The sequence below is a fragment of the Lagenorhynchus albirostris genome, chromosome 15 (genome assembly GCF_949774975.1).
Source record: "Lagenorhynchus albirostris chromosome 15, mLagAlb1.1, whole genome shotgun sequence".
NCBI lineage: Eukaryota > Metazoa > Chordata > Mammalia > Artiodactyla > Delphinidae > Lagenorhynchus > Lagenorhynchus albirostris.
This window is the reverse complement of record NC_083109.1, coordinates 24,678,503-24,697,018: the sequence shown is the minus strand read 5'-3', so window position 1 is coordinate 24,697,018 and position 18,516 is coordinate 24,678,503. Positions and strand designations below refer to the sequence as shown.

General features: G+C 41.9%; 1 protein-coding gene across 3 annotated transcripts in view; it reads left to right on the top strand.

Annotated features, from left to right (window-relative positions):
- Positions 1-18,516, top strand: part of ITCH (itchy E3 ubiquitin protein ligase) — a 120,485-nt gene that overhangs the window by 630 nt on the left and 101,339 nt on the right. Inside the window, exons 2-3 of one of the 3 annotated variants that reach the window (XM_060123057.1) lie at positions 3,871-3,948; positions 11,600-11,631. The gene's annotated coding sequence lies outside the window, so the exon portion shown is untranslated. Of the gene's footprint in view, positions 1-3,870; positions 3,949-11,599; positions 11,645-18,516 lie in introns of all 3 variants that reach the window. The other 2 variants (XM_060123058.1, XM_060123056.1) reach the window with 2 other exon arrangements.

Below are 18,516 nucleotides of genomic sequence, written 5' to 3'. Positions count from 1 at the left end.
TCCACTCCCCTCCTCCCTCCATTGTCCCCCAGCATGGTGGTCCCGGCCCCGGCGTCCTCCTCCGCGCCCGCTGTCGGCGCGGAGTTTTGCAGACGTGGAGCTGTCAGTGTCCTTCCTCCTGAGAGTGCCCTTTTCTTTAGTGGAGAGAAGAAAAAAAGTAGCCGTGATGAGGACATGACTTAGGGGTGACTAAGTGGGGAACTCAAGTTTTCAGACTTAGCTCCGGGCCGCGACTCAAAGAGAGATAAACACACGGTTTTTTTGCCTCAGGTAGACGTTGGGCCCCAAGTTAGCGATGTAACCAGGTGAATTTGCAAACTACCCGGAATCCACGGTTCGCAGCAACAACTCAGCTTGTTGTCTTGGTTATATTCATATCTTAATCTTGTTAGATTTTCTGCCATTATTCAACAGCTTCATTATACTTTTTTGGGAGTGAGGGGTGGGGAAGGACGAGTGGGATTTTTCTTTGAAAATTAACGAGGCACTTGAGCCAGACACCTATCATTGTACTTAGTTGGGGTCTCGCATGTATTCCTAACATAATTAGGTCTTAAGGAAGTACTAAAGGCAGTGTATTTCCACCCTGAAAATGGGCTAAGGATTTGTTTCTCAGCCGAAGTAAAGTTCTCATGGCAGCTCTGTTGAGAGGCTTCACTGTGTATTCATAGGTTTACTCAAGGTACGATTACTTCATTTTTAAGATTTAGAAATGAAGGTGGAAATTCACCTGCTTTTTTGAACAGTGAATGTAAATTTTTTGGAGTGTGAGTCCAAAAGGAATTCCTTCATCTTCATTATATGAGTCAAGTCAGCAAGGATATGATATGAAATAAACAAGTGCAGAATACTTCTTCACTGTATTCTAGAATAAATCATTTCTACATTAGTTAAAGAACTATCTTTACACCTATTGGAAGAGACAAACCACTAGCCCCCAAATTTGACCATTAGAATAATTAGGGGAGCTTTTGAAAAGTAGAAATTTCAGGGCCTCATTCCTTGAGATTGATTTAATACCTTTGGGTTAAAACTTGCCTCAGGCAATTCTGATGGTCTTAGGAACCATTGAGACAAACAATACTTTGGATAAACCAAAAAGCTTTGAGACAGTAGAGGAGGTAACCAGTTGTGTGCCGGTTGACCTGAGAAGGAGGAAGGATCTGCTTCTGGACCTAAGTTGGGTGTTAGGTGATGAGTAGGATGGGGATTGTGATGGGGAAAGGGAAGGAGGGCAGACAGAGGAAACACCTTAATACTGTGCGTAAATGGGAGAGGATTGTGGAAGAAAAAGAGAGCAGGGAGTGGGATGGGGAAGGAGAGCACTGTGGATGTGAGGCCAGAAAGGTAAAAGGCTACTATATGAAAAGTTCTAAGTATAATGCAAAAAAACTTGTTTTATGTTGTTAGCAATAGATACACATTTTTGAACAGGGAAGTGATATGAGTAGATGTTTGCTTTAGAAAGATTGCTTTGGTGACAAGAGTGAAAAAGGATGGAAGAGTGGCTGTTGCAGAGGTCTAAGTGAGAAGTGAAAGGCTTGACCTTGTAGAGAGGCTGTGGGGATGATCAAGGGATTGGATTTAGTTCTTTACTAGTGCAGTATTGTTGCCCTGTTTTTGTATGAGGATTTCTTTAGGACTCGTCTGGGTAAAAGGTTCCTTTTCTGTCAAAAGAACCCATTAACAAATCAGAATAATATTGATAGGTTATGTATGTTAATGGTATCAGAATGTATTGTTCTTTAGCATCCTTGATCAGGTGCAATTTGTAGAATTTGGAGATTAGACTGAAATTTATGACTATCAGTACTATTGATTTAAGCTTGTTGGAAGTGTTTTTCTCCCACCCTCAGAAACTTGGTTGTAGAATTTTAGAGTTGGAAGAGATTGTAGAGATTATCTACAGTCTGCAGTGGCAGATATATTTTGTTTTATGGGCCAACTTTCTTTTTCATTTGAAGTAGCTACCAGAGCCCTGTGTTGAGAAGGATTTTGATCTTATGCATTCTCTGGGAAAGTGAGTTATGATTGATTAGTGATTCCTCCTGTAGACACTAGTTATCTAATGGGTAGTATATGTGCCAGGTATATGCTATTCTTAGACTAGTCCAACCTGTTAGTTTTCTGTTTGTTTAAAAAAAAAACTGGGACTTCCTGGTGGCACAGTGGTTAAGAATCCGCCTGCCAATGCAGCCTCCAAGCCCTGGTCCGGGAAGATCCCACATGCCGAGGAGCAACTAAGTCCGTGTGCCACAACTACTGAGCCTGCACTCTAGAGCCCACAAGCCACAACTACTGAGCCCGTGTCACAGCTACTGAAGCCCACATGCCTAGAGCTCATGCTCTGCCACAAGAGAAGCCACCATAAAGAGAAGGCTGTGCACCACAACGAAGAGTAGCCCCCGCTCGCTGCAACTAGAGAAAGCCTGCATGCAGCAACGAAGACCCAACGCAGCCAAAAATAAATAAATTTAAAGAAGAAAAAAAAAACTAGTTAAGAATCAGAGCTAGAAATAGAACCAAGTTTTGTAACTTGTAGCCTCTTCTCCAGTGTATCAAGATGAATGTGTGCTAGTAAAGAGCTTTTGGTATTAGACCAAAAGAAAAAAAGTATTTCTAGCCTGAGCCTCTTCACTGTTTAGTTAAGAGTTTAACAAGGAACTTTGGCCTAGAAGTGAGTTTTGTTGTATTCATTCTGGCTTAAGAAATTTGTGTTGGGACTTCCCTGGTGGCGCAGTGGTTAAGAATCCGCCTGCCAGTGCAGGGGACACGGGTTCGAGCCCTGGTCCGGGAAGATCCCACATGCTGTGGAGCAACTAAGCCCGTGTACCACAACTACTGAGCCTGCGCTCTAGAGCCTGTGAGCCACAACTGCTGAGCCCGCATGCCACAACTACTGAAACCCATGCACATAGAGCCTGTGCTCCGCAACAAGAGAAGCCACCTTAATGAGAAGCCCGCGCACTGCAATGAAGAGTAGCCCCCTACTCACTGCAACTAGAGGAAGGCCGTGCACAGCAACAAAGATCCAACGCAACCAAAAATAAATAAATAAATTTATTAAAAAAAAAAGAAATTTGTGTTAGTACTCATAGGAAATAGTGTTCCCCCCTACCCCCCGGCTTCCTTTCTTATTCCTCACTCTTCTGTTTTGGGTTTTGGGGATTGGTTTCCTTTATATGAATTAAGGCAAAAGTGTATAAAGGTTTTTTCCCCCCCCTCCTATATTATAGCACCTGGTCAAATTCTGGGCTCATAATAAGCACTCAGTAAAGGCATGTTGATTTTTGTGGCTGTAAATGATACTGGCTTTGAGTCAATATAAATTAGCAAGGGGGCGGGTTGCAGAACTGAATTGCAGCATTCTTTGGTTGAGAGGTCAACCCTCAGCTAAAAATGTTGGGTTGGAAACTAGCCTCACGACTAGAAGTAGTTAACCAGAAGCTGTTCCTTGCCTCTGTCCTCTTTCAGTCTAGCAGTGTACTGTCCTTGGAGAACTACTGCCAACTCAGCTCTTTACTTCTTTTCAGAACTGGCTATACTCTGATCCTTGGAGTACTTTTCTTTTCTTATCCCTAGGAGCTTCCAAGTTGCAAGGATAGTCCTTACTGTGACCCCAATAGAGTATGTGTTTTTATGGCCATCCTCGTTTTGCCATGTAGCCGTATGCAGGTGGGGGTCACCCCTTACAGAATGTGAGTCATTTTCTCCCCAACTCACCTTCTTATCCTGCCTGCTCCATCAAAAATTATCTGTGCCATGAAACTTTTTAAAGGACATTGTGCTGTCAGATTCCTGAGGTCATTGCTGATCTGATGTGTTTAACCATAGGAATAATGTGTTAATGGACCCTCCTTCCTCTCTCAGGTAACATGCATTTAACAGTGGCCTTCTGGAGACAGCGCCTTAACCCAAAGAAGTGACTTCAAACAGTGAAAACTTCAGGTATGGTGGCGTGCCTGTGAGAGAGATTGGGGGGCAAGAATGTTGCTGAGGGTGAGCCCTGGTCATATTAACAGCTGTGAGGAGGTATGGGGAGACACCAGTGTTCATGCTGGCTAAATCAGTTGGTTGAAGAAATAGACATTTCTACCTGGACCTGAAACCCAAAGCTGCCTTTAGAAGGATTAGCCATATTGTACAATGTGAGCCACATTGTACTGTTAATTTGAGTCCTGAGGACTGACTTTTCTGTTTTTCTAGCTTCCCTAGACATACATAAACTTTTCCCACTTGTGCTATTTTATAAACATTTATCTCTGTATACTTGTCCAGACATGTGCATGTATATGGTTAAAAAGTGTAGGAATTAAAAAGAAGACAATATGGTTCAGTGGAAAAAGAATAGAGGACTTGGAAAGAAAAGGTCTGGGTTTTGATTTGATTTTGCCACTGACAAACTGATAGTTGGCAAATTACTTAATATTGACAGGACTTAGTTTATATATCTGTAAAATAGATGTGTTGATTCCTACCTGCCTCCCTGGCATTGTTGTGAGGATCAAATATTGGGTTGGCCAAAAAGTTCTTTCGTTCTTTTTCTGTAAGATGTTATGGAAAAACCCAAACAAACTTTTGGCCAACCCAATAAAATAATACATATTAAATCTTTAGAAAAAAAATGAATTCACAGCTTAAGGCATTATGTAGATCTACAAGGTGGGAGGAGTTGGCAATAATATTTAAAAGGAAAGCAGGACAGGACAGATGCACTTTAAAAGATCAGGAAAGGAAAAAAAATAAAAGATCAGGAGAGAGAAAAGGAAGACTACTGGGTAAGAATAAAAGTAGAGCATAGGAAAAGTCAAGCAGTAAGAGAATAGGGGGTGAATGAAGTAGAGCACGTGAATTGGTTGGTGAGAAAGCTGAATAGGAAGAGAGGATCCCTTTCATTTGCCTAACCCTAACCTTGCAACTGTTGTCATTACCACCTTTCTTCATATGTGTCTTATCCATACTGGGCTTCTTGTCTCCACTGTAAACGTCATAATAATAAAATGTTTATCATTCATTCAACTGTGTGACCCTTTGTGTTTAGCGTATATTTTTGTTAACAAATTGCCTTATAAATGCCAAGAGACCAAGGCTGTGACTTGCTTATTATGGTATCCCACGTCACTGCTATAATCAAATATGTGCTTAATCTGTTTTTTTTTAATAATTATAGAGAGAAAAGAAGGAGATAGGCTGCTTTGTGAGAGTTACTAGGGAAGGGAAGTGGTAAGAGGAAAAGTAGATAAATAAGAGATAGTAAGAAAAATTCTCAGGATAATGAAAGGAAAGACATGAAAATGAGAAAAATATGTAGAACAAGGGAAAAAGATGGTGTTATCTGCAGTTAATGGAACAAGGCAAATTTCATATCTTTAATGGTGATATAATACCTCACAAAAAGTTATGTGCTGGGAAAGATCATTCTCCATACCAAATATCTTTAAAATATTTCTAAAAGTATCCACTTCATCCTGAGCTCACAGAGTAGTTCTTTGTGGAAAGAAAACTGGGCCAATATTCAGGAGACATGGGTTCTGGCCTTGGTATTGCTTGTTACTTAAATTCTGTGATCTTGAGCAATTCGCTTAAATCTCTCTGGACTGCATTACTTGTCTATTGAAAGCATGAACACAATGCTCTCTCCTAGCTCATTGATTATTCTCTGTGCTTCATATGCCAGCTCACTAATTTTTCAGGGCTTTGTTGATACAATATAGGACTGGTCTCAGGAAAGCTTATAATAGGACTTCATAAAATCCAGTGCTTTATAAATGAGAAGCCATTTTATTTAAGTTCTATTTTATTTATTTATTTATTATTATTATTTTTTTGGCTATGCTGCATGGCTTGCGAAATCTTAGTTCCCCAACCAGGGATTGAACCATGCCTCCTGCAGTGGAAGTGTGGAGTTCTAACCACTGGACTGCCAGGGAATTCCCTTAAGTTCTACTTTAAACATTGGTAGAGAGACTTACAGGAAATCTAAGTATAGGAATGTTAAGTTTGTAATACTCAGTAAGCATTTATTGAGCCCCTGTTATGCTAGGTCCCAGAGGGTACTCTGCCTCAAGGATTTTGTTTTTGTCAGGAAAACAAACTTGTTCACCGGTAATTATTGTAAACAGCAAGATGATAAATGCTATAATAAGGATTTTGTTGCACTGCAATTTAAGATACTTGGATATCTTGGTTCCTTTAATATAATTGAATATATGCTAACTGCTGCTTTGTGCTAGGCATTGCAGGGACTCATGGAAAAAGCAGTCCCTGCCTTCAAGAAACTTGCAGTTTTTTTTCACATCTGCAGACTGTTTACCCAAATATATATAACCTTCTACTCCAGGAGAGAGAAGGAGTTTTGTACTGAATCACTTTGTATTTTTTTTTTTTTTTTTTCGGTACGTGGGCCTCTCACTGTTGTGGCCTCTCCTGTTGCGGAGCATAGGCTCCAGACGCGCAGGCCCAGCGGCCATGGCTCATGGGCCCAGCCGCTCCGTGGCATGTGGGATCTTCCCGGACCGGGACACGAACCCGTGTCCCCTGCATCGGCAGGTGGACTCCAACCACTGCACCACCAGGGAAGCCCCTAAAATTTAGTCTTTGATTCTTCGTTCCAGAGAGTCCGTTCAGTTGGTCACAGAGGAAAGTATGGTAGGGAATCATGTTGTAGGGGTTAACAGTATGTACTGGAGTTAGATTGTCTGATTTTGAATTCTGGCTCTACCGTGTCCTGGCAGTATGACCTTGGCCAAGTTGCTTAACTTCTGTTTTGTTTGTTTAATTTATTCATTTTATTTATTAAGTTTTTGGCTGTGTTGGGTCTTTGCTGCTGTGCATGGGCTTTCTCTATAGTTGCGGCAAGTAGGGGCTACTCTTCATTTCGGTGTGCGGGCTTCTCATTGCGGTGTCTTCTCTTGTTGCGGAGCACGGGCTCTAGGCCTGCGGGCTCAGTAGTTGTGGCTCGCGGGCTCTAGAGTGCAGGCTCAGTAGTTGTGGTGCTCGGGCCTAGTTGCTCTGCGGCATGTGGGATCTTCCCAGACCAGGGCTTGAACCTGTGTCCCCCACATTGGTAAGCAGATTCTTAACCACTTTGCAACCAGGGAAGCCCTGCTTAACTTCTTTGTGCCTTAGTTTCCTCATCTGTAAATTGAGAATAATAGTAACATGTATCCATAGGGTTGTTGTGTGGACTAAATGAGATAATGTATTTTTGCTTGAACAATAGTTGGCTCAAAATAAGCAGGAAATGTTAATTGCCAGTATTACTGTTGTCATTATCACATTATCATCATCACCAACCTTGTCCTTCTTAAAATTATCTTCTTAATTTATTAATTCAGTAAATTTATCTAGGGTGAGCACTGTAAAGTCAAATGCCTACAAGGGCTAGATGAACATTTTAATTTTTTTTTTTTTGCGGTATGTGGGCCTCTCACTGTTGTGGCCTCTCCCGCTGCAGAGCACAGGCTCTGGACGCACAGGCTCAGCAGCCATGGCCCACGGGCCCAGCCGCTCCACGGCATGTGGGATCTTCCCAGACTGGGACATGAACCCGCGTCCCCTGCATCGGCAGGCGGACTCTCAACCACTGCGCCACCAGGGAAGCCCTAGATGAACATTTTAAACAGTAATGATAGATCAGATTGGGACTTAAGTGATTTAGGGAATTCATGTCACTCCAGTGAGGCAGCTGTTATGCAGCTTTGGCCCACTTTATTTTTTTTAATTGAGGTGAAATTCATCATTTAAAAATATATAATTCAATGTTGGCTCACTGTTGATCTGGCAGGGGGCTGAGGGGGGGTGGCGTGTAGACAGAGTGTGGCCTGAACATCTTAACTTTTTTCTGAACAGAAGCTAGAATTCCAGATTTTGAGAGAAATTTTTATTTTTAAATGTTGGCAACTTAATGAATTCATAAAAAACTCTGTGAGCCAAGCAAATCACCACTGTGGGCAGGATTTGTCTTGTGGGTTGCCATTCTGCAGCCTCTGATCTGGGGCTCAATTTTTTGCAGCATAACCCACGTTCCCTTCCCTCTGGGAAGAAAGTCCTTACCCACATAGGGATTTTTAAAATTCAAGGGATACCTTAGAGAAGTCTAGGGCTGAATGAGGAGTATATAGAATAATTAAGGCAAAGAAGAGGAGAGAAGTTATTTAAAACTGGGATTCAGAATGGGCAAAATGGCAGGAATGGACTTGAGATGGTGGAAGTACAGTGAATTTAGATTAATCTGAAGAGGGTTTGTGTGGTCCGCGTAAGAAGAGAAAGTTTGGAAAAATTAAGAGACAAGTGTAGGGGCAGAAAAAATTTCTCTTCTTCCCTTCTAGGTTCTTTGACTGGTCTAATCATTGATATAAGACAGATTAACAGGAGAAAAACAGATTTCCTAAATATGGTATGGGAGCCCCATAAAAGTATGAGACCCAAAGGGCAGCCACCTAATAGAGGCTTATATGAACATCCTGACCTAAGGGAAGGGGTAGGGGTCTGGGGATACAAAAGGAAGAGGAGAGGAGATGTTTGGAAAATAAGGTTGCCTTGATGTGAGGGTAAGTTTCTTAGGTAAAAAGATATCTCTGGGAATAGTTCTCTTCTTGATACAGGCCTCCTTTCCAGTGTAAATTTAGGCAGTTGAGGGGGAGGTAAAGAGCTTTTACTGAATCTGCTAAGTTTTGATTGTTTTTAGCTCAAAATAATCCTTATGCCAAAGTAGCATATTTTGGGGTGAAAAATTCTGCTCCCCTTCACCAGCCTTTTTATTTTGGGATAACCTTATTTTGGGATAACCTTAAGTCTTGTTGACTGACAGGATGAAATGGTATTTTATGAAGATTTATTCGGTAATATTGAGGTCTACAGTATTTAACTAGGGTTGGTAGTGTCTGGAGGTAGGGAGAGCAGGCTAGGGAGGTGGTAGTGAGAATGGAAAGTGAAAGACAGAAGCTTGTATTTGGGTCACTCTGTGACAGTAGGACCCTGCAGTAAAGAGGGCAGATTTTGAAAGCTTTTCCCATATTCATTCTTCTGTAAAAAAAAACTGGGATATGTGAGGATAATACTAAAGAGGCTATTCCTCTTTTTTTTTGGCTGCGTTGGGTCTTCGTTGCTGCGCGCAGGCTTTCTCTAGTTGCGGTGAGTGGGGACCACTCTTTGTTGCAGTGCACGGGCTTCTCATTGTGGTGGCTTCTCTTGTGGAGCACAGACTCTAAGCCTGTGGGCTTCAGTAGTTGTGGCTCACGGGCTCTAGAGCACAGGCTCAGTAGTTGTGGCGCATGGGCTTAGTTGCTCCGTGCCATGTGGGATCTTCCTGGACCAGGGCTCGAACCCGTGTCTCCTGCATTGGCAGGTGGATTCTTAACGACTGTGCCACCAGGGAAGTCCTGTCCCTCTTTTTTCATGTTGTGGATCTTCATTACTCAGCCCCAGCACCCTCTTTAATGATGGATCACGTACATAGTCTTATGATTTCCCAGCTTCATAAGAATAGAAAAGGAAGAAGCAAAGTAGTTCAACTGCTTATTACATTTCTAGTTTCACATTTTTGGTCAGCTCAGTTAATCTCTGAGGAGTTTATGTAGACTTCAGTTTTGGGGGTTTTTTTTTGGTTTTTTTTTAGACTTCAGTTTAAACATGGAATTTTTGTATTTAACAAGGTTTGGAAACACTAACAAAAGATTTTTTCATGGAAAAGATGTAGAATTTTGTTGCAGAAACTTGACAAAGTAATTAATTTATGATTTAGAATGTTTAAAAAAACTGATAAATGTAGAAAGGTGGAATGTGTTTATTTTGTATAATCAGAGAAAGTGATTTTTAGGATTTAATTTTCACGAGGCCTTTTGTTCTGTTTATACTTTCTCATGAAAATTTTCTTGACATACACAGGAAGGTTAATTTCTTATTCTTGACTGAAATGCAAAATGTAGTTATTGTAAGTAGTCTTTTTTTTTTTTTTTTTTTGCGGTACACGGGCCTCTCACTGTTGTGGCCTCTCCCGTTACGGAGCACAGGCTCCGGACGCGCAGGCTCAGTGGCCATGGCTCACGGGCCCAGCCGCTCCGCGGCATGTGGGATCCTCCCTGACCGGGGCACAAACCCGTGTCCCCTGCATCGGCAGGTGGACTCTCAACCGCTGCGCCACCAGGGAAGCCCTGTAAGTAGTCTTTTTTAGAAAGTAATTTGAATAGTGTGTTAGATATAGCCTGAGCATTCAGAATATTTGAGATAGTAACATTTCCCTCATTGATGAATAAGAATACTGAACTGGGCCTATGAAAAGTAGACAAAGTTGCCGCCATCATAGATATGCAGCAACAGCGTCAAATTGAGCTAAATTTAAGTCTCATTTAATGGAAAAGGGATTTGTTTTTTGTTCCTTGAACTTTTGAAGCATGGTCTAACCTAGATTTTGGAGTTCATTTGTTCTGAAAATTAAAAGGGATCTTTAGGTGGCTCATTTAATTATAGGTCTTCTGTGGAAGGAAAAGAACGTGGAAGAGGGATTAGCTGCATTTGTTTCTGTGGAAAGCTAGTAGTCAAAGGGAAATCCTAGATTATCTTTTTTTTCCCTTGAATTTTTGGAAAGAAAGAATTACTATAGGTCTTAATTAAAAACTGTATTATGTATGTATTGAAATGTGCAGAACCTAGGTACTGCTGCTTTTCCTTGTCCAGAATATTGCTGACATTGATCTGCAGTCATCTATTCTCCCTTTGTCTTTATTTCATCTTGTTGGGGTTTTAGGAGAGTATGGAGATGTAGCACATATGTTCAGTCTTCCCTGTTTGATTTTACTATGTAAATTGATGTTTTCATTTCTAAGGGGCAAAGAAAATGATGAACTTATCTGTCCTGATTATTTTTTGTTTGCTATTGTGGTAAAATATACATAACCAAATTTACAGTTTTAACCATTCTTAAGCGTTCAGTTCAGTGACATTAAATCTATTCACATTGCTGTACACCTATTACCATGCATCTCCAGAATTTCATCATTCCAAACTGAAACTCTGTACCTATTACTAAGCAATAACGCCATTCCCCTCCTCTAGTCCCTGGTTACCACTATGCTAATTTTTGTCTCTGTAGAATTTGACTATTCTAGGTACCTCATGTAAGTAGAATCATACAATGTTTGTCCTTTGTGGCTGGCTTATTTAACTTACCACAGTGTCTTCAAAGTTCATGTTGTAGTATGTTCCAGAATTTCATTCCTTTTAAAAAGCTGAGGGCTTCCCTGGTGGTGCAGTGGTTGAGCGTCCGCCTGCCGATGCAGGGGACACGGGTTCGTGCCCCGGTCCGGGAAGATCCCACATGCCACGGAGCGGCTAGGCCCGTGAGCCATGGCCGCTGAGCCTGCGTGTCCAGAGCCTGTGCTCCGCAACGGGAGAGACCACAACAGTGAGAGGCCCGTGTACCGCAAAAAAAAAAAAAAAAAAAAGCTGAATAATATTCCATTTTATGTGTATATCACATTTTGTTTATCATTTCATCTATTGATGGACATTTGGGTTACCTTTTGGCTATTGTGAATAATGATGCTGTAAATGTGGCTGTATAAATATCTGTTTGAGTCTCTCCTTTCAGTTCTTTTAGGTATATTCCCAGACGTGGAATCAGTGGATCAAGTAGGAATTCCAGGTTTTTTTGGTTGTTGTTTTTAAATTTATTTTTTTAATAAAGTATAATTGTTTTACAGTGTTGTTAATTTCTGCTGTATAAGCAGAGTGACTCAATTATGCACATATATACATTTTTTTTTTTTTTTTTTTGCGGTACGCGAGCCTCTCACTGTTGTAGCCTCTTCCGCTGCGGAGCACAGGCTCCGGACACGCAGGCTCAGCGGCCATAGCTTACGGGCCCAGCCGCTCCGCAGCATGTGGGATCCTCCTGGACCGGGGCACAAACCCGCGTCCCCTGCATCGACAGGTGGACTCTCAACCACTGTGCCACCAGGGAAGCCCTATACATTCTTTTATATATTGTTTTCCATTATGGTTTATCCCAGGATATTGAATGTAGTTCACTGTGCTATACAGTAGGACCTTGTTGTTACTAATTCCATGTTAACTTTTTTAGGATCCACCACCATTTTTTCTGCAGCAGCTATACCATTTTACATTCCCACCAGCAGTTCGCAAGAGTTCCAATTTTCTACACCCACGCCAACATTTCATTTGTTTTCTTTTCTTCAAAGAATAGTCATCCTGATGGGAGAAGTGGTATCTCATTGTGGTTTTTATCTGCATTTCTCCAGTGCTTAGTGATATTGAGTGTCTTTTCATGTGCTATTTGTATATCTTTTTTGGAGAAATGTCTGTTCAATTCCTTTGCCCATTTTTTGATTGGGTTGTTTGGTTTTTTGGTGTCTTAATTATCTTGTAGGCTGCAGCCTACCTCTTCTGGGTCTTGTGCTAGTCGTCCTCTTTTCCTGTGTTGACAAAGCAGCTAGAACCATTCTCTAATATATAGTCCCTCAGTAAATGAATGTTTGATAAAATGTTAAAAGTAGTGCTTTCTGGAAAGCTGAAGGTTGGTTGGGGCACGACCTTCATTTCTCTAGTTTTGGAATTCTCTATTCTCTTTTAACCATTTACTTGGTGGGGTAAACATTTATAAAGGATAGGGAAAGAAGTCTCTGTGTCATCCAAGTTTTATTTTATTTCTATTTATTTATTTAAAAAATATATGTATTTATTTATTTATGGCTGCGTTGGGTCTTTGTTGCTGCAGGCGGGCTTTTTCTCTAGTTGTGGCGAGCAGGGGCTACTCTTCGTTGCGGTGCGTGGGCTTCTCATTGCAGTGGGTTCTCGTTGCGGAGCACGGGCTCTAGGCATGTGGGCTTCAGTAGTTGTGGCTCGTGGGCTCTAGAGTGCAGGCTCAGTAGTTGTGGCGCACGGGCTTAGTTGCTCCGCGCCATGTGGGATCTTCCTGGACCAGGGCTCGAACCCGTGTCCCCTGCACTGGCGGGTGGATTCTCAACCACTGCGCCACCAGGGAAGCCCCCCAAATTTTATTTTGGAGAAGGAAAATATGGGATCTTGTTAAAAGAAATTTGGCTCTTAGAGGACTTGCTCTTCCTGTTTGCCTAAGGAAATATGAATCAGGCTGAGGTATCCAGACAAAGGTTTAATTTTTTGTAATTCTGAAGGGAAAAAGTCTGTTTTAATTATTTCAGTGATTACTTGATTTTGTGTGATGATTTGGAATTTCTTATTTTGAGACTGTGCTCTTTGGTAGGGTTCTTTTTGTTTTTGTTGAAGAGGGGTTTGGGAGTGGTCCTAAACTCAATATATATTTTAATAATTTTTAAAAGGACCAAACTGAATAAGTTCAAGTACAACAATGACATAAGTATTTTTTTTTCATTTGTTTCCCTATTTTTCTCTTTTTTGGCTGATTTATGGAACTGTGGTTTTAAATCATGAAATTAACGTTGATCAAGGCTAGAGATCTCGGTTTTTGGCTGCGTCTTCTGTTCTGACCTTGGACAATCCATTTTGATTGGGTTGTTTATCTTATTATCAAGCTGTAAGAGTTCTTTGTCAATTCTGGATGTAAGTCCTTTATCAGATATGCATTACATTTAACAAATATATTCTCCCAGCCTTTGGCTTGTCTTTTCATTTTCTTAATAGTGTCTTTTGAAGAGTAGAAGTTCCTAATTTTAATGAGGCTTAATTTCTCAGTTTTTTCTTTTATGGATGGTACTTTTGGTGTCACAGCTAAGAAATCTTTGCTTAACTGGGCAATCCATTTAACTTTCCTGGATTTCCATATGTTTATCTGTGAGAACCAATATGTGTGTGGTATTTTGCCTTCTTTGAAATGATATATATTTTTCTAAAATAAGTTTATTTATTTATTTATTTTGGCTGTGTTGAGTCTTCGTTGCTGTGCGCAGGCTTTCTCTAGGTGTGGTGAGCAGGGACTATTCTTCATTGCGGTGCGCAGGCTTCTCATGGCGGTGGCTTCTCTTGTTGCGGAGCACGGGCTCTAGGCACGCGGGCTTCTGTGGTTGCAGCATGTGGTCTCAGTAGTTGTGGCTCGCAGGCTCTGGAGCGCAGGCTCAGTAGTTGTGGCACATGGGCTTAGTTGCTCCGTGGCACGTGGGATCTTCCTGGACCAGGGCTCCAACCCGTATCCCCTGCATTGACAGGGGGATTCTTAACCACTGCGCCACCAGGGAAGCCCTGAAATGATATTTTTAATCAGTTCCTTTGGGACTCAAAGTAGAGGAGGTAGTCTTGGGATAGAATACTAAGGTGAAAATTTGCTGACCCAAATTGGAGTGTAGAATTGGCTCTGCTTTCATAATCCTACTTGTTTCCTAATGGATAAGTGGTAATGTGTTTCTGTTCCCTCCCCCCAGTATTTAGGGCTCTTGGAAGTAAATGATTCTCTCTCTAATTTTTTTTCTGGGTTTTTTTTTTTTTTTTTTTTTGCGGTTTGCGGGCCTCTCACTGTTGTGGCCCCTCCTGTTGCGGAGCACAGACTCCGGACCCACAGGCTCAGCAGCCATGGCTCACGGGCCCAGCCACTCTGTGACATGTGGGATCTTCCCGGACCGGGGCACGAACCCGTGTCCCCTGCATCGGCAGGTGGACTCTCAACCACTGCACCACCAGGGAAGCCCTTTTTCTGGGGTTTTAATACAATGTTTATAACAATGCTTTTTTAGTTGTTTTAATATAAATGCATGAATTTGTTTATAAAGTATACATAGACATTACTCATTAATTCATTAGTATTGACATCTAGTTTACTTGATAGTTCTTAAATAATGTGTAAAAATGATCTGAGAAAGGTTTGCTGGAAGGATGGGGATAGTGGCTATCCAGGGTCTTATTTTGAGGAGAATTCATGTGTTTTAAGAGATAGAAATAAGAGTTTCTTGGAAGCCAGGAAATTCAACTTTATATTTAATTAGATTGTATAATTTCACACAAGCATTGGTTGCAAAAGAGAGCAATAGTTAATAGTAGTACAACAGTAGTTATATTTATTGTGGTATGTCAAATCCTTTAAACTCTAGCAGTAAGTAGTCAAAGCCAGGACACAGCTTGTAATAGTAGTTAATATTATAATGTTTGTCAGAAAGCTGTTTGGGAGAACTGGGAGAAAATTGCCTTCTGCAATACTGGGTACAAAGTTCAGACCTGCAAATGAATGCTAAAGGTTCCGATTCTGGTGCCAGTTTTCTTAAACTCTTATACTATTGAACCTTGAAAGTTGCACCTTCCTTTATTTCTCTTTGAATAAGATAATTGTCTTTTTATGTATATGCTTTAGAATCAACGCTGGATTCCCATTTGGCTGGAAAATGGGAAAGAACTGTCAGTGATCAGAGATCATTACGTGATGTTCAGAGCCAAGGTGTCACTGTTGTGGGGGATACGGGGTGGTCCACATCCTACTTCCCTATTAAGGTAACTTTCTCCAGTAAATAGGAAAGGAGCTTTTCCCCATCATGAGTGGGTTGGAGTTCATTTTCTCTCCTTTTCTTGAGAAAGTAAGTTATGGAAATGAGTATTTACTTTCTGCTGTAACGCGAAGAACTCTCATCCCCTCTGACAATACTTAGTCAACACGTACACCAAGGTTAGCTTCTTTGTTATCATTAGTGGAGAATGGGATCTAAACATTGCTCCTTAGTTTCTGCTGCTGTGGCCCCAGTGAACAGGAATTAGTTTTCAACCCAGCTGGGTAGTGTGGCTACTGGTTGCATACACAGGAACCATTACCAACTCCCATGTTTCCACTTCCAACTGGATTGAGCCTGGGGTCCATTCTTAATAAATATGTATTTATTTATTTGGCTCCTCCGGGTCTTAGTTGTGGCACTCGGGATCCTCGTTGCTGCGTGCGGGATCTTCTTTGCAACAGTGGGATCTAGTTCCCTGACCAGGGATCGAACCCTGGCCCCCTACGTTGGGAGCACAGTCTTAACTACTGGACCACCAGGGAAGTCCCTGGAGTCCATTCTTCATAGTAGTGGCTGGTGAATGAAGACAGATTTTTCAAAACGGGTCCTTTGATACGTAACTCTTTTGAGTAGGGGTTTGGGAACTTGACTGAGTGGCCCTACCCATGGGAGACTACTCAGTATTTACAGTTACCATGTATGCTTCTGTATTTTAGTAGGGCTGAGAGTTTGACTTCATTTGGTTTTAGTTCTCTGAATACCACTGTGTACTTCAGCTCTTTGAACTCTGTACTTTCTGCTTCAACAAGCAAGTTTTCTCCTTACTGGTTTTGTGTGTTTTCTGAAATGTCTTTTTGGTGGCTTCTTTTTTCTATTTGGTTGCATTGGGTCTTCATTGCTGCGTGCAGGCTTTCTCTAGTTGTGGTGAGCGTGACCTTGTGCACAGGCTTCAGTAGTTGCAGCACATGGGCTCGGTAGTGGCTCGTGGGCTCTAGAGTGCAGGCCTCAGTAGTTGTAGCGCACGGGCTTAGTTGCTCCGGCATGTGGAATCTTCCGGGACCAGGGATCAAACCGTTTCCCCTGCATTGGCAGGCGGATTCTTTTTTTTTTTTTTTTTTTGCAGGCGGATTCTTAACCACTGTGCCACCAGGGAAGTCCCTGGTGGCTTCTTTTAAGAAATTATAGGCCTATATGAAATTATTATTTATTTATTATTATTATTTTTTTTTGCGGTACTCGGGCCTCTCACTGTTGTGGCCTTTCCCATTGTGGAGCACAGGCTCCAGACGTGCAGGCTCAGCGGCCATGGTTCACGGGCCCAGCCGCTCCGCGGCATGTGGGATCTTCCTGGACTGGGGCATGAACCCATGTCCCCTGCATTGGCGGGCGACTCTGAACCACTGCGCCACCAGGGAAGCCCTATATGAAATTATTGAAGGGTTTTCTAGGTCACAGTAGATGTGACCTATAAAATAACTGATTATGTTGGATATATTATTCCTGAAAATAAACCAGGCAAATTTCATAATATCCTGGTTATTTAATAATTTATCTATAAATAGGATATTTTAAAATAAGACTAGAAATGTAGTTTGTCTCTTTGTTGCTTATGGGGCAAAATGTTACTAAAATAATCTTGTGAAATGTCTTTTTCCACATTTTTTTTCCCACTGCCTTTCAGGAAGATGTTAAGGTTAGAGGGTTTTTTTAAAAAAAATATTTATTTGTTTATTTATTTTTGTCTGTGTTGGGTCTTAGTTGTGGCACACAGGATCTTTGCTGAGGCATGCGGGATCTTTCATTGTGGCAGGTGGGCTTCTCTCTAGTTGTGGTGTGTGGGTTTTCTTTTCTCTAGTTGTGGTGTGCAGGCTCCAGGGCACGTAGACTCTGTAGTTGTGGTGCGCGGGTTCCAGATCGTGTGGGCTGTATAGTTTGTGGCACATGAGTTCTAGTTGAGGTGTTCGAGCTCAGTCGTTGTGGCACGCGGACTTAGTTGCCCCGCGGCATATGGGATCTTAGATCCCTGACCAGGGATCAAACCCACGTCCCCTGCATTTTAAGACGGATTCTTTTCTTTTCAGATTTTAAAATAATTTTTATTTATTTATTTATTTTTATTTTTGGCTGCCTTGCGTCTTTGTTGCTGCACGCAGGCTTTTTCTCTAGTTGTGGTGAGTGGGGGCTGCTCTTCGTTGCAGTTCACGGGTTTCTCATTGGGTGGCTTGTTGCAGAGCATGGGCTCTAGGTGCGCGAGCTTCAGTAGTTGTGGCACTCGGGCTCAGTAGTTGTGGCTCACAGGCTCTAGAGTGCAGGCTCAGTAGTTGTGGTGCATGGGCTTAGTTGCTCCGTGGCATGTGGGATCTTCCCGGAGCAGGGCTTGAACCCATGTCCCCTGCACCGGCAGGCGGATTCTTAACCGCTGCACCACCAGGGAAGTCCCTAAGGCAGATTCTTTACTACTGGACCACCAGGGAAGTCCCAAGGTTAGTTTTTATTGCTGGCAATGTGGACATTCTGTCACATTTTTCTAGTGTGATAGTAAACATTACTCAAAATAAATGATATAAAAGTGTTAAGAACTGGCCCTATTTTAAGTTTCTTTGTAACTGACAGACTAATAAGTAATAGATTATTTTAATATTGTACTAGATTTTAGATTCAAACTGATATCTTCATTGGTTCAAGTCAGTGGTTTACTAGGTGAAGATATAGGCTCTGCATCACTGTATTTGGTTGTGAAGGGACTTCCCTGGTGGTGCAGTGGTTAAAAATTCGCCTGCCAATGCAAGGAACCACGGGTTCAAGCCCTCGTCTGGGAAGATCCCACATGCCGCGGAGTAACTAAGCTCTTGCGCCACAGCTACTGAGCCTGCACTCTAGAGCCTGCGAGCCACAACTACTGAAGCCCGCACGCCTAGAGCCCATGCTCCGCAACAAGAGAAACCACTGCAATGAGAAGCTTGCACACCGCAACAAAGAGTAGCCCTGGCTCGCCACAACTAGAGAAAGCCCACGCACAGCAACGAAGACCCAACGCAGCTAAATAAATAAATGAATTTATATTTAAAAAAAAGATAGGTTAATCTAG